Source organism: Schistocerca nitens, chromosome 2, assembly GCF_023898315.1.
Source record: "Schistocerca nitens isolate TAMUIC-IGC-003100 chromosome 2, iqSchNite1.1, whole genome shotgun sequence".
NCBI classification, from domain to species: Eukaryota; Metazoa; Arthropoda; class Insecta; order Orthoptera; family Acrididae; genus Schistocerca; species Schistocerca nitens.
This window is the reverse complement of record NC_064615.1, coordinates 5,147,082-5,162,985: the sequence shown is the minus strand read 5'-3', so window position 1 is coordinate 5,162,985 and position 15,904 is coordinate 5,147,082. Positions and strand designations below refer to the sequence as shown.

The window sequence follows — 15,904 nt, the reverse complement described above, 5'->3', positions numbered from 1 at the left end:
TATAATTCTGTAATTCAAATGTATTGGATTTTTACATTTCGAAAGAAATGAGTAACTCTACATTATGTCGGAATTTTTGCAACTCTTAATACCGTGTTGGGATATTGTTAGGATCTGGTTGCGTTTTTGAGTTCTTGTCCTCGGACAACACTTCATCACACGAAAATGGGAAATGTCTCATCTATAAAAAAGCCGTTAGTGACAGATAATGGAAAAGATTGGTAAACGTATTCAGCGATACCGCTTTCCTATGTAATTTCCCCTGCATTAATGCCTTCTGCGACTTACAGAAACCCTGGAAGTCTGAGACCTACATGAACATAGAGGAATTTGAGCCACGTTCCTTCCCAATGAAAAATCAGTGTGTTATTCGCTGACGCTGCTCTCTCGGCGTACTTCATGATACATCGAAACAGGAGAGGTTTCAGACAATGACAATCTGCATCACGCCGTAACCCTTCCCTAACCCCGCTTTTTCACAGTGAGTAGGAAGGCAGTGCACGTTAGAAACGATTGTTGGCACTCCTCTGAAAAAGCTCAAATTGTCTCATTTCCTGTCGTTCTCGTTATCCAGATGTTCTTGCGTCGTCATGGAACGATTGCTCTAAACTGTAAGAATAAGCATTTCCTCCCCAGGCAACATTTTCCTGTAGTGTCCTCAATATTTATTAAGAACTTTTGAATACAATCAAATTCCGTTCGGTTTCCGTAAAACACCGTCAGATGCAAGTACAGCATGTGTCCCAGAAATCTAGTATCTCTCGAGTCTTTTAATATGCTACGTTGTGCGTAGAGCAAACAGATACAGTATTTTTTTCTATCTGTCTCAGAAACAAAAATTTAAAAAGATTGGTTTGGCTAGGCGACCTGACAGCTAGCTCACTAGTGTTCCTCCCAGCTAACTTGAATGCATTCGTCGCATTTACAGCCAGACAGATACATGCATACAGGATGAACCCGAAATGTACCGGCAAAATTTCGGAGGTTGTTCAGGTACATTTTCTGAGTATGCACATGTGTATGCATATATGTGGGAGCCGCGGTCTCCAGTAGTTCGCTGTAGTATAGTACTGTCGTTATGATTTATTCCCTTTGTTACCACAAATATCTTTGTTTCTATGAAAATAGCCTTACAGCAATGAAAAATCCTCTAATACACAATTACCAAAATGTCCAACACAAAACACACAGTAATAGAATAACCCATAGATGCAAAATTCTGTGACTGTTGCTGGCAATGCGGAATACCTCAGTACCGCACTTTCACTGCATGCAGTGATCTTATAAGCGAGGTGCACGTTGCCCAACTCTTCGTTAGTAAATTATCCACACTGCTAACACACAGCATACACTAGTAGGAAAACAAAACCGAGGCAGTACAGAACAGTTCTGCAAGCGATCTTGAGAGGGATGAATGTAGTGGGGATAACTGTCGTGAGCATCGACTACCCTTAGTGCATGGACCAAGTTGCTTTCCAAACAAGACACAGCGCATACAGTCAACATTTGCACTAGTGTGGAGGTATTTTGTGTAATATAGACACGAAGATAAATGGGGTTAAGAAATCAAACGAAATGCAATTGCTAGGAATACCTAGGAATTACAATTACGAACAACTTAAATTCCAAGGTTCAAGTGGCTCTGAGCACTATGGGACTTAAGATCTGAGGTGATGAGTCCCCTAGACTTAGAACTACTTAAACCTAACTAACCTATGGACGTCACACACATCCATGCGCGAGGCAGGATTCGAACCTGCGACCGTAGCAGCAGCGCAGTTCCGGACTGAAGCGCCTAGAACCACTCGGCCACAGCGGCCGGCAAATTGGAAGGAACATATAAAAAATGTTGTGGGAAAGGCTAACCAAAGACTCCGTTTTATTGGCAGGACATTTAGGAAATGTAACAGATCTGCCTACACCACGCTTGTCCGTCCTCTTTTAGAATACTGCTGTGCGGTGTGGGATCCTTACCAGATAGGATTGACGGAGCACATCGAGAAAGTTCAAAGAAGGGCAGCACTTTTTGTATTATCGCGAAATAGAGGAGAGAGTGTCACTGAAATGATACAGGATTTGGGATGGACATCATTAAAACAAAGACGTTTTTCGTTGCGGAGCAATCTTCTCACGAAATTCCAATCACCAATTTTCTCCTCCGAATAGAAAAATATTTTGTTGACACCGACCTACATAGGGAGAAACGCTCACCATGATAAAATAAGGGAAATCAGAGCTCTTACCGAAAGATATAGGTGTTCGTTCTTTCCAGGCGCTATAAGAGATTCGAATAAGAGAGAATTGTGAAGATGGTTCGATGAACCCTCTGGCCGACACTTAAATGTGATTTGCAGAGTATCCATGTAGATGTAGAAGCTCCAAAAAGAAACACCGAAGACTACTAGTTCTTTACACCAAACATATCCGTGAACAATCTCCAAAATTTTGCTGCCAGTGTTCGAGGTCAGTCTACGTATTCATGTCTGTCTTTTTTTCCCTCTCTGTTTCTGTAGAAACGACGACTGACAGGCAGCAACTACACGCTTCAAGCCTGCATCCGTGCACCAAGCAGCTCTGTGAGACCACGGAAGACAGCTAATGTTTTTTTTTTTTTTTTTTCCTCTTTCCTGCTGTTTCACTACTAGGAAGGTATTCTGTATCCGTCTGGAAGGTAGCTGCTAGGACGTACGGTCGTGTCGAGGCTGGATGTGGTGTCAGACATCGTGTCTTGACGCAGACAGCAAGAAACACGTGCAGCGCTATGGGAATGCCGCCTCCTGTAACGCCGCTCTGCTACAGCATACCGCCGTCGTGTGTCGCTAGCATTCCGGTTCGAAACTGAAGATCGGAGTGACCGCGAGAGCTCAACCGGGGCGGCGCGCAGGCCCGGAGCCGCGTGCCAGCGCAGCGGCGCGGCGCGGCGGTCAGCGCCCGCGGATGCAGCGGCGGGCCGCGGGCCGCGCAGGACCGGACCGGTCGCCGACGTTGGCTCAGGTCAGTCAGCGGCGCGCGCGTGACGTCACGCGGGACCCGCCCGTGGGTGTGTCGGCCGCGTCACCGGCCGAGCGCGCCTCCGGCCGCGCTCGGCAATCCAGCCAGCCGCACAAAACGTACTCACACTGCCGCGCTCCTCCCTTTACTTCTACCGCAAATTGCTAGTATTTGTCCAAAATAGCATACAAATGTAGTCGAGAAATTGCGAAAATCGAGACCCTCCGCAGCTGACATAACTGATGTTACTGACGCACTGTGTCTGTGACAGTCCGTTCCGTGGAGTAAGGAAGGTCGACGTGGAGACGAGAGAGAATACCAGAAAAGGGATATCGGCTTCCCACGTATGCATAACCACACCGTAAATGAAATTGGCAGACACGTTGGAGAATCGGCGCCAACTGCCCAACTTGTCTGCAAGAAGTGCTGTGTCACTCACAGCCGTGTACCTCGAAGTGAGAGCAGTAGTCGGTAAAAGGTCCTAACCGACGGGGATCAGAGATGACAGTCAGTTCAAACCCGAGATAAACTGGTACTTTCCGTGACTGCAGGTCCATCTCAACCAATTGCCGAGCCAACAATGCGAAGGGAACTGCATACCAGGTAGCAACTATTGAGGGCTGCGACCTACCTTGCCCGTGGCTGGAATAGAGTTTCAGAGACCCTACCTTCTGACTGTGATGAAAATTGGGTGACTTTGAAGTTTCTGAACGAACTGAGATCTGGAGTTGGCAGGTCAAAAGTCTTGGGCAAGCCCGGGGCTACACTGGTCAAGAAGATATTCAGTGCGACTGTTGAGAAGAGAAGACTGTTCTTCGTATGCTTCAGTGCCGACTGAGGACAACTTCATCAAGGAGCGGAATATGCATTGGAAGTGGTCAATGTTCGGAGCAAAAGTAATACAGTCATAACTGTGTATGTAATATGTCCTTATATGAGAATAAATAAAGCTGGCAAAAACGATTGCTCACAGCAGCACGTAAAGACAGACTTCGTCAGCGAGCCAGACAATACACTAGAAGCAAGTAGTTATACCGACGAGTCACGATTTCGCCTCTTTTCAACTTATGAAAGGCATCGAATACATCGATGGCTCTTAGAAGCGTTTAATCCTCTGAGACTGGAGTGAGATCCAGATCGGAGATAGTTCTGTGATAGGATGTTTATTTCAGCATTCTCGGAGAACAAGTGTTGTTCTTTCTTCTACGGCTTCGTGGTCGCTGTCGACACTCTCATCTTTCAAGGTAACTGCCGTGTTAACATGGCTGCGTGAATACGTACCGCGTTCGATGAACGCACAGGAATCGTATCACACGTCGAGTGTTCCTCAAATCCCTAAATCAGCCGATCACAGTCACACAGTATTTTTGTACTCTCTTTTCTTTGTGTTTATGGTAAGTGGCGCAACTCTCAAAAATTCTTAAGAAAATCAGCTTTGAAGTTTTCAGAGCGTCATTAATTCATTAAAAAAGGACAACATTTCGCTGTGGCATGTGGTTCTGTGATAGAACTGTCATCTGCAAGGTGCGTGGTCAGCGTTCGATTCCTAGTTGATGCAAATTTTTAAACATAGGTGACTTTTCTTCTAGCTTTTCCGTCAAGCATAAAATACATATAGCTGCTTTATTAACAATCTTTTATTAAAGATCAGTAAATAAGAATTTATATTTGCAATGAAAATTGGATTTTTGTGTGTGGTATGTAAATACATATAAGAAGACGTGCATTTTTCAGTAAAATGACAGATATGTGTTAATCAGCGGATGTCTGATGGATTTCTTATTTAAAACAGGTGTGTATTTGAATAGAATGAAAAAAGTAGTGACCAAAATGAGATACGAACCAGAGATACATCAATTGCCAGTCTAGACCGCTAACAATTATTTTCTGTTTTTTCATCTTTGTGTACACTGGCGGAAAAAATCCCATCACCAAGAAATAACTAATGTAGAGTAATGAATTTTCGGGAACACATTTGTCTAGGTAGCATATTTAAGTTTCACAGGTTAATGTACGCACAAGAAAAGCCGTTGCAAATGTGAATTTCTGGTACATTAGTAACTGGTGTAATCGGCAGAATTTTGAATGCATGTTGCACTCGGCCGGTCAATACAGCCGTTACAGCGCCTGTTTAAGGCAAATCTGATTTGCAGCCTCATAGTCTGCTACCGGCGCCACTCTTATGCGAATGGCGCGAAATCTAATAGACAACTCTTTCAGATGTAGAAACACGCCCCTCAACTTCTGTTTATCTCGCACAACTCTTCCAGATGTAGAAACACACCTACCAACTTCTGTTTAACTCGCACAACCCATTCTTGGTCTTGGGATTTTTTTTTTCAACAGTGTATTTTACGCTTCACGGATGTGCCCTTAGAAAATGCACCTTTGTTTGAAAATTAGCATCAACCAGGAATCGAACCTGGGCCACTCACGTGGCAGATGAACATTTAACAACAGTGCCACACGGGTTATTTCAAAGTCGCTTTTCTCGAGAATTTTTGAGAGTTCCTTTGAACTGTTTTGGCAATTGACGTTTGAGTTCTGAACTTCATGTACTACAAATATTTTTTAAAAAATATATACAAATCCCATTGCTGTTTGGTCTCCTTTTAAGACTTTTTCGAATGGCGGGTGGAAAGTAGCTATCAACAGCTATATACTTTTAGTCACTCTGCAGCGTATCATCATCAATGAATTGCTTCACCTGCGTACGGCATCCTGAAGAAACCTTTATAGCGTCCTGCCCGCGGAACCGAGGCCATTACCAATGCGAGAAGCGATGTTACACGGTATTACCGTGGTCTCTCATGGGGGTGATCCATTTTTTTCCCGGTGTGCTTACATTTATTTTATAATATTTTTTTTTATTTCGTTATTTTATAAAACGTCAGCATTAATAGGAATTCCAGTACGAATGTCAGTTTGCTGAAATAGCTGCCATATAAGATTCCAACAGGCATTCAAGCGTCGAATCAAATATAAGCATGGAGGCAACAGCGCAAGCGAAACTGCTACAGGTAATTTGTAACGAAAAAGTTGTCACTCGCCTCTCCTAAGGTTTGATTTAAATTATTGCTAGCAAAAAAAGAAAACCCTGTATTTGCTACAAATAACTCATCCGGAGGGCACCAGCTCAACCTTACGTTTTTCTTTTTAGATCCGTGCACTGGTTGGGGTTTTCCCAACCTCTCTCCCACCTCCCACACCGTCGCGTTCTGTTTCGTCTTCCCTCCAAAGCTTTTCACCTGCCCGCCTTTGCTCACCGTTCCGACACGCTTAAGAACGGCAGACGCACGGCGTAGAAAGTTTCGGTATTCCCAGGCAGAAAACCGAGCTAAGCGCTAATACTTCTAATTTGGCTGCCGGCCTCAGTCCTGATTTATAGCCTTCCGCTACAAGCGACTTTTTCCGTTCTGTCACAGTTCACGGCTGCTGTAAGAAGAGAGGTGCCGTTCTACGTGCAGGAATGTATACGAGTGTGTGCCCAATCTGCCTACTTGTGGGTTGCTTCTCAGTTCACTTCTGGTTCTGCCTTGGTACCCAAGATGAGAAAAGACAACTAGATGTCGACCTGCCTTGTCATATACTGATATTATCCAAGCTGTGGTAGTGTACGGCGTTTGCTTCAGGTGGCACAAAATTTCTCTGTAGCGGTATATTTAAGACTAATATCGGAGACGCACTTCCGTAATGCAAAACGTCTAGAGCAATTGCTTATCTAGAAAGACTGATATAAACCACAATCTTTGATCAATAAAAAAGGAAAAATAATGTTTAACTATAAGATTTTTAGTGGAATGTGAAGCTGCCGTTATTTGTTGATAAGAAGCACGAGTAAAATGCTGTTAAATGTGTAACAGAACTCTGATATTGGTCACGTAACAATGGTCGATCGACACCATGGTGTAATTTGCATCATGGCGCGTTCACACACACACACACACACACACACACACACAAACACATTATATTTACAGGGTGTCTCTCTTAACAGTCGTCAGGCGCATTTTCTCTGACGTTTCAGCAGATATTCGCAATTTTGTTTTTGCAACTTTTAGCTGGAGTCAGCGCAAAAAAATTCTGGGCATCACGTCTTCCATACGTCATCCAGCGTCAATAAAAAAAACCGCCAGTTTGTTTCCCGTTACGAACGAAATCATTTTGAAAGTGGTATTTTACGGGCCATTCGACAGAGTGGTCCCACATCACTTTAGCGTGATATTCGTTTTACTTGAACATACTAACAGAACTAGTAAAAGTAAAGTGGGAACTATTGTTGTCAACAGCAAGTGTACCGTGAATGAATGGAACTAGCTTGTTTCCAAAGAAGAAGACGCAATAAGATGAAAAAGGCACTAGACTAATATGGGAGCGCTGTATCGAACAGGCATTTAAAATTCCTGTTTAAAAATCGTTTTCTTTGTAATGGGAAACAAACCGACTCTTTCCCACAACGCTGGGCGTCATATGAAAGACGTGATGAGCAGGAGTTGATGAGGTTGACACCAGCTGCAGGTTGCGTAAACGGAATTGCAAACATCTGCCGAAACCCCAGAGAAAATGCGCCTGACGATCCATGGGAGAGACACCGGGTTAAACAAAGGGGGGGGGGGGGGGGGGAGAGAAAGAGCAGAGAGAGAGAGATTAGACCAACTGACTTGGACCGTCTGTTAAAAATATAGCCGTAATGACTTTTCTATCGATTACTCTCGTTGAGTGGAAGGTGTTGAGACCGTTCCATTTCAGAAAGTGACAGAGTTAAATAGCTTGGTTGAGCCTGGGCTAGTTGCCATCAATATACGAGGTGCATTCAAGTTCTAAAGCCTCCGATTTTTTTTCTCTGGACTGGAAAGAGATAGAAACATGTGCATTGTTTTAAAATGAGGCCGCGTTCATTGTCAATACGTCTCAGAGATGGCAGCACCGTACGGCAGATGGAATTTTACTGCCAGCGGTGAGAATGAGAACTGTTTTAAATACTTAAAATGGCGACGTTTTCCTTACTTGAACAGCGTGCAATCATTCGTTTTCTGAATTTGCGTGGTGTGAAACCAATTGAAATTCATCGACAGTTGAAGGAGACATGTGGTGATGGAGTTATGGATGTGTCGAAAGTGCGTCTGTGGGTGCGACAGTTTAATGAACGCAGAACATCGTGTGACAACAAACTGAAGCAACCTCGGGCTCGCCCAAGCCGGTCTGATGACATGATCGAGAAAGTGGAGAGAATTGTTTTGGGGGATTGCCGAATGACTGTTGAACAGATCGCCTCCAGAGTTGGCATTTCTGTGAGTTCTGTGCACACAATCCTGCATGACGACCTGAAAATGTGAAAAGTGTCATCCAGGTGGGTGCCACGAATGCTGACTGACGACCACACGGCTGCCCATGTGGCATGTTGCCAAGCAATGTTGACGCGCAACGACAGCACGAATGGGACTTTCTTTTCGTCAGTTGTGACAATGGATGAGACGTGGATGCCATTTTTCAATCCAGAAACAAAGCGCCAGTCAGCTCAATGGAAGCACACAGATTCACCACCACCAAAAAAATTTCGGGTAACCGCCAGTGCTAAAAAAATGATGGTGTCCATGTTCTGGGACAGCGAGGGCGTAATCCTTACCCATTGCATTCCAAAGGGCACTACGGTAACAGGTGCATCCTACGAAAATGTTTTGAAGAACAAATTCCTTCCTGCACTGCAACAAAAACGTCCGGGAAGGGCTGCACGTGTGCTGTTTCACCAAGACAATGCACCCGCACATCGAGCTAACGTTACGCAACAGTTTCTCAGTGATAACAACTTTGAAGTGATTCCTCATGCTCCCTACTCACCTGACCTGGCTCCTAGTGACTTTTGGCTTTTTCCAACAATGAAAGACACTCTCCGTGGCCGCACATTCACCAGCCGTGCTGCTATTGCCTCAGCGATTTTCCAGTGGTCAAAACAGACTCCTAAAGAAGCCTTCACCGCTGTCATGGAATCATGGCGTCAGCATTGTGAAAAATGTGTACGTCTGCAGGGCGATTACGTCGAGAAGTAACGCCAGTTTCATCGATTTCGGGTGAGTAGTTAATTAGACGAAAAGTCGGAGACCTTAGAACTTGAATGCACCTCGTACAGAAAGTCCACTTAGGTTTCTTGTCAATATAGAAGCCGAGACACTTTGGCGACTCATGTCCAGTCGAGAGACGCAGCGACATAAACATAAATCCCTTTCAGTGGTTTATATTATTTCTTACCTATGCAATGGAAACATTCAGGTAACTTTAAAGGACGTAATAGGTTTCGTCCTCTCCAGCCAGACTCTGCCAAAGGCTGCTCATAAAAATCATACAAACGAGGGGTGTTCGTTTATTAAGGTCCGATCAGTTACGCAATGGAAACCACAGTGAAAATCAAAAACGTTTTATTTGCGACACTTAGCAACACTTTCCAGCTACTTCTCTGCAAAGTCACCGCTCCGACTTTGAGATTTGTCGTAGTCTGCACCAACTTTCCAGAAGGCAGCCGCCTGTGCTTTTTGCAATTCTGTACTCTGGTCTGCAGCTCGTTGTCTGTGCGAAGCCGTTGTCGCCATGAGCAACGGATCGTGTGAGCAGAGAGGAAACTCAAAACACTTCCCACCGAAAATGCTGCGAGAGCTTTTTCATTGCCCCTGCAGTGTGCGGCCGAGAAGTCACGAAGAAGGAAATGCACGACAGTTAGGTTATGCGGGCAGCATGAAATCGGGCGAAATCTCGCAACAGGCAGTCACACATGACCAGAGATACTATTTTAGCCCTCCTACGAATCGTCAGTCTGCTGTCAGTTTCCGACACAGATCATCATCAAAATCGCCTCATGCTCTCATTTCACAAGACACTGGCACAAGGTTCGGCGATCGAGAACTTGACCCCAGCACCTTTCTGCCCCTAACCGGCGATGGATGTCTCCTCCCCGGCACCCGAGCACAGACCGTCTACCTAGAGGTCGAGCAGCACTGCACAGGCGTCCGTTAACGACCTCGCCCACGGTGACGAGTTTTAGCTATTTTGATGGATACACACTCCTCCAGGGCGCGATAGACTCTTCACCTGAACTGGAGTCACTGTTCCTCTACAAGTTCATTAACCAAACTGAATGATGAAACCTGTTCTTTATCCATTGTAATGAACATATACACCGGCTATTTTTGTATCCCTTTGTATCCTTTTAGTATTGTTGCTACAAATGCAGCACGATTAGTTATTCGAGTCTGTGTGAACATCGTGGAAGAGGTCTTTGCTGTCAAGTAGTCGAATGTATTACATGACGGGTTATTTTGCACGCTGGACTTCATTGTTTCCGCCGTGCTCCGTCACAAATGCCGCACCGCTTGGCAAATTGCGATTTATTATTACGACCAGGAGGTTACTTATAAGGCGGTAAACGCTGCTTGTAATTTATGGTGTATAGAAAGCTAATCGCAGCAGCTTAATCTGCGGGACCAGTGATTTCGGAATACTCCACTTTATCGGCCTGTGTTCCGTAATTTCCAGTGCGACGCCCCGTAACGACGTTCTCTCCGAGCTAAACTGCTGATGTGGAACACCTGGGCCCTGTCTTCGAGTTATGTTAATAGCGTCGCAGCAGTGGACAGGGCAGCTAATACTGCTTCAGTCATCGCTGCGATAAGCTGGGTATAAAATCTACATAATTTTTATCGCAGCCGCCATGCTAGTTCCAATGATAATAAATATCTCCGGTCGGAACACAACCGCAATTTGGTGAGCAGTTTCTGGCACTTTTCTTCGCTTTCATTTTCCTTCTTATTCTTTTTTGCAAAGTGTTCTTGTCCCGGCGGGTCGTTCGTAATTAATGCGGCGAATTACAAGCCGCGATGGCTGCCGCCTCGGGCATATCGACGGGGCCCGCCCTGTTGGTGCACAGGCCTGCGGGCACCGCACCCACCACGCAAGCTTTAACTGGGGTTGCGTGTACGCAGCTCTTTTTTTTTCTGCTGTTGAAAACGTTTAGAAGAATCGTACACTGGGGAAATTTCGACTCAGTTGTCTTTCATTTAAGGTGCAAGGAAGGTAACTGCGAAGAAACCGTGGATAACAGAAGAAATACTTCAGTGGATCGACGAAAGAAGGAAATACGAAAATGTTCGGGGAAATTCAGGACTACAGAAATACAAGTGCCTTAGGAATGAAATAAACAGGAAGTGAAGGGAAGCTAAGGCGTAATGGGTGCATGAGAAATGTGAAGGAATCGAAAAAGAAATGGTTGTCGGAAGGATTGACTCAGCATATAGAAAAGTCAAAACAACGTGTCGTAAAATTAAAAGCAAGAGCGCTAACATTAAGAATGCAGTGCGAATTACACTGTTAAATGCAGAGGAGAGAGTGGATGTGTGGAAACAATACATTGAAGGCCACTTGAGGGAGTAGACTTGTTTGGTGACGCGATAGAAGAAGAAACAGGGCTCGACACGGAAGGGATAGGTGATCCAGTATTAGAATCAGAATTTAAAAGAGCTTTGGACGACTTAAGATGGAGTAAGGCAGAAGGTATAGATAACATTCTATCGGAATTTCTAAAGTCATTGGGGTAAGTGGCAACAAAACGACTATACATAATGGTGTGTAGAATGTTTCAGAATGGCGATATTCCAGCAGACTTCCGGAAAAGCATCAGCCACAGAATTCCGAAGACAGCAATAGCTGAGAAGTGTGAGACTTATCGCACAGTCAGCTTAACAGTTCGTGCACTGAAACTGCTGACAAGAATAATATACGTGAGAATGGAAAAGAAAATTGAGGCTCCGTTAATGACGATCAGTTTGGCTGTAGGAAAGGAAAAAGTACCAGAGAGGCAGTTCCGACTTCGCGGTTTTAGAAGCAGGACTGAAGAAAAATCAAGACACGTTCATAGGATTTGTCGACCTGGATAAAGCGTTCGACAATATAAAATGGTGCAAGACTTTCGAGATCCTGAGAATAATAGGAATATGCTACTGGGAAAGACGGGTAATATACAGTATGTACAAAAACCAAGAAGCAACAATAAGACGGGAAGGCCAAGATCGAAGTCCTCGGATTAAAAAGAGTGCAAGACAGGGGTACAGTCTTTCGTCCCTACTGCTGAATGTATACATTGAAGAATCAATGACTGGAAAAAGGAAACGTTCAAAAGTGGGTTACAATTCACGCTGAGAGGATATCAATGGTAAGGTTCGCTGATGACATTGGTATCCTCAGTCAAAGTGAAGGTACCCTCAGTGAAAGTGCAGAAGTGTTACAGGATGTGCTGAATGGAGTTAACAGTCTGATGAGTACAGAATATGGATTGAGAATAAACTGTAGAAAGACGAAAGTAATGAGAAGTAGCAAAAATGAGAATAGCAAGAAATTTAACATCAGGATTGCTGATCACGAAGTAGGTGAAGTTAAGGTATTCTGCAACCTAGACAGTAAAATAATCCATCACGGACGGAGCAAAGAGGACATAAAAAGCAAACTGGCACTGGCAAAAAGGGCTTTCCTGGTCACGAGAAGTCTATTAGTATCAAACATAGGCCTTACTTTGAGGAGGAAACTTCTGAGAATGTACGTGTGGTAGTGAAACACGAACCGTGGGAAAACAGGAATAGAAGAGAATAGAATCGTTTGAGATGTGATACAACATAAGAATGTTGATAATTACGTGGACTGATAAGGTAAGGAATGAGGAGGTTCTCCGGCAGAATCAACGAGGAAAGAAATACATGGAGAATACTGACAAGAAGAAGGGACAGTATGTTAGGACATCTGCTAAGACATCAGGGAATATCTGCCATGGTACTGGGGTGAGCTGTAGAGGGTAACAACTGTAGAGGAAGGGAGAGACTGGAATACATCCAGCATATAATTGAGGACGAATGTCGGAACTGCTGATGTGAGATGAAAAGTTTGGCACAGGAGGGGAATTAATGGAGGGCCGTATCAAACCAGTCAGAAGCCTGTCACCTGAACCATTACCGTATTGTACAATCTCATCTTCAAAAAGTCCACACACGTGCTCTGATTAATCGAGATCCGCATACGCCATCTACTCCAAAGCGTCACTGTGTTTGGATGGCATTCGCGGATTTCGATTAACCACAAAAAAACCAAATTGATATAATGCCAAAATTGATGAAATGATACGGCTCTCTTAAATTAAAGACAGAAGAGAGAAGATTTACCTAGCGTACGATTAACAAAATACAGCTGAGAGCCCCAGTCGATGGATATGCAAAGACGGAATCTAAAGAAATAAATTGCTTTGGAGGCGCTAGAAGTAGAGACGGAAGGAGTAAGCATTAGAGGTCGGAAGATCAATTGCGTCAGATCTGTTACTGACATGCTACTACTTGGAGATAAAACGATAGCTCTTCAAATAACACCATCCACATTTAACGAAGGATTGTAACGGAACGGAATGAAAACCAAAACAAAGAAAACTAAGGTGATTTGAGATCACGACTAAGAACAGGTTGTACAATACTGATATTTGGGAAGCATGCTAACTGATTACTAGACAAGTGAAAATAAAATCAATAATTGCTATGGCAAAGCAAGCTTTCCAGGAAACTAAACGCTTATTATGCAGCAGGATGGGATTAGCGTTGAGGGAAACGTTGGTTCAATGTGGATAAAGTAAAGTAGCCTAGATGAACAAAGTGAGAAATAGTGATGTAACGGAAAAGAACGCATAACTCTCCTAACCCTGTTTAAAAAAGGGAAAACAAAGTAGATGAGAGAAAAACTGCGAGGAAAAGGAATGCTAACAACAGTGGAAGGGCAGAAGAAAATAAGAAGGAGATAAATAAAAATGGTGGGTGAGACGTAAAGAGGAGGAGCACGACGCTTGATGACGATCATTGTGGTGGTGGTGGAGCCGATGATCTTCGTGTGATGTCGTTTCTTCTCGACTGGCCGAGACCACACTTTTATGTATCTGTTATGAGTGATCAACTTGAAACTAGTTTTAACATCCCAGTACATACTCCTGACCATATCCGCAGCCGCTACTGGCTAGAATCTTGGTCATAAAGAACCTGCATTAGTTTAATAACACCGCCATTTGGGCCTCATCACAGTGTTCAACGCCCTCTTCACGTCACGCGTGAATACAGTGACTCAAAAGACAGCGAAAATGACGCATAAACTCAACGCTGTAGGTACTTTCACTGACAGACTTCCACTGCATTACGCAATAATAATTTCTTTGTTACGTGCTTATTTTAATTAGGTAGCACTGAGCTCAGTGTTAATGTAAACTGTTCTTATAGATGTTGGAGGCATGTGGGACTCCATACAAATCCCGGAAACCATTCAAAAATGTCAGGCTAGCGTTTTTTATGTAGCTTGTAAGGTCTAATCCGCAATGGTTGCCTAAAGGGCAAGTCTTATGAAAATAACCAGGGAAAAATTATATGCAGTTTAGTGCCGTACCTGGTATGGAAACGGGTGAGAATTGGAGAAGTTATCACACGGACTTGTGGGAGTACAGTCCGGCACTGTGCAGTCCTCGTGAAACAGATTTGAGAGCAAGGTGATGGGTGCTTCAAGTACCACGAGCAAGGTCGACAGAGGAGAGAACGAATCTTAGCAGAGGATAGCCAGTAAACCCTGAGTGCCTGGTTCAAAATCTAGGTGATTTCTAGGCGTAGACTTATTCACCGTGACCATAATCATTGTCTTCATACTAATGTAGATGTCCTGTTACACAAGTAGAGTGGAAGAGAGGACTTGTGGTTGATGGCTGTTGATGAGTCGAGAATGAATGGAACTCAGAGGGTGAAACTGGTGTCGTCACATAATCTGCTATTCTCGAAAAACCTCAAAGTGGCCACGGACCTAAGGGCCTTCCAGGGACGGCCGAAAAATGGGTCTGCTCAGTAAAGAGGTTACTACACTGTATATTAAATACCAGCTCATTTTGGTAAGAAAGGGGCTAAGAAAGAATCTAGGTATTTACAACATAAAACTTGCATCAATTGACGAAACGAGGATTGGAGATGGCGACAGACGAATCTCTCGTCAGTATCCTCTACATCAGCCACAGCCGTAGCTCAAGGCATTAGCTCACCATTCTGTTGACTCTCCACCCTCGCACGACCTAATTTGGGGTTTAAAGTTCTCCCACAACTAGCGTTCGAACCCTCCATATGCGACCAGCAGCCTTCTGATTGCCTCTGTATCCCTTACGATGCCACCTAGATACATTTCTGCTGTAGGTAGATGTACGTTCCTGGACACAAGGAAGCTTCGTAAGGGGAGAGCAGCTCCCAGAACCCTGCAGCAACGGCGTTCGTAACACAGGTGCATCCACGCTTTCTTGCACGGGTATGCACGTGCGAGAACGCACTCTACCAGTAGCTGCGTTGCTTGTGCGTGTACGGCTTTTTCCGTCTGCTACAGTTAATTGGCCGCTATCCAAATATGGTGAGCATGTGCACAGCCGTGAAGTTTGGATGGCGCACTGCTCACTGCCTCTCATGTCAAACGAATTGTCGGGCCGATGTACGTATCTACAGCAGTAGGTAAGTGCTGTTCCACTCGGCACTGAGAAGACTTGCTACGTTAATATGGCTGCGCGCACCATTCACTTAAGATCCAAGTCTCCTCGCATCAAGGTAGGAACTTCGATGTTTCCCACAGACGTAAGAGTAATTCTGAGAACCTCGAGACCGGAGCCCGAAAACTCTCTGTGTCAGAGCCAGTTGAATTTGGGATGTTCGTGAAGTTCCAAACATGCAGTTTAAGAGCTTCTACTAGGGACTAAAGAGGTGTCATTGTGAACAGGAATTATTGTTCGTAAACGTACCGTTTTCCTGTTATTGCTGAAATACAACTGAAACCTGTCATTGAACATCTCCGAATCGCAAAGGTGAACTCGACTGTCGATTCATTGCTTCTG

The 15,904-nt window shown here is 44.3% G+C and overlaps 1 protein-coding gene across 1 annotated transcript in view; it reads left to right on the top strand.

Annotated features, from left to right (window-relative positions):
* The window catches only part of LOC126237541 (transcriptional regulator ovo), an 864,856-nt gene that overhangs the window by 835,835 nt on the left and 13,117 nt on the right, over positions 1–15,904 (top strand).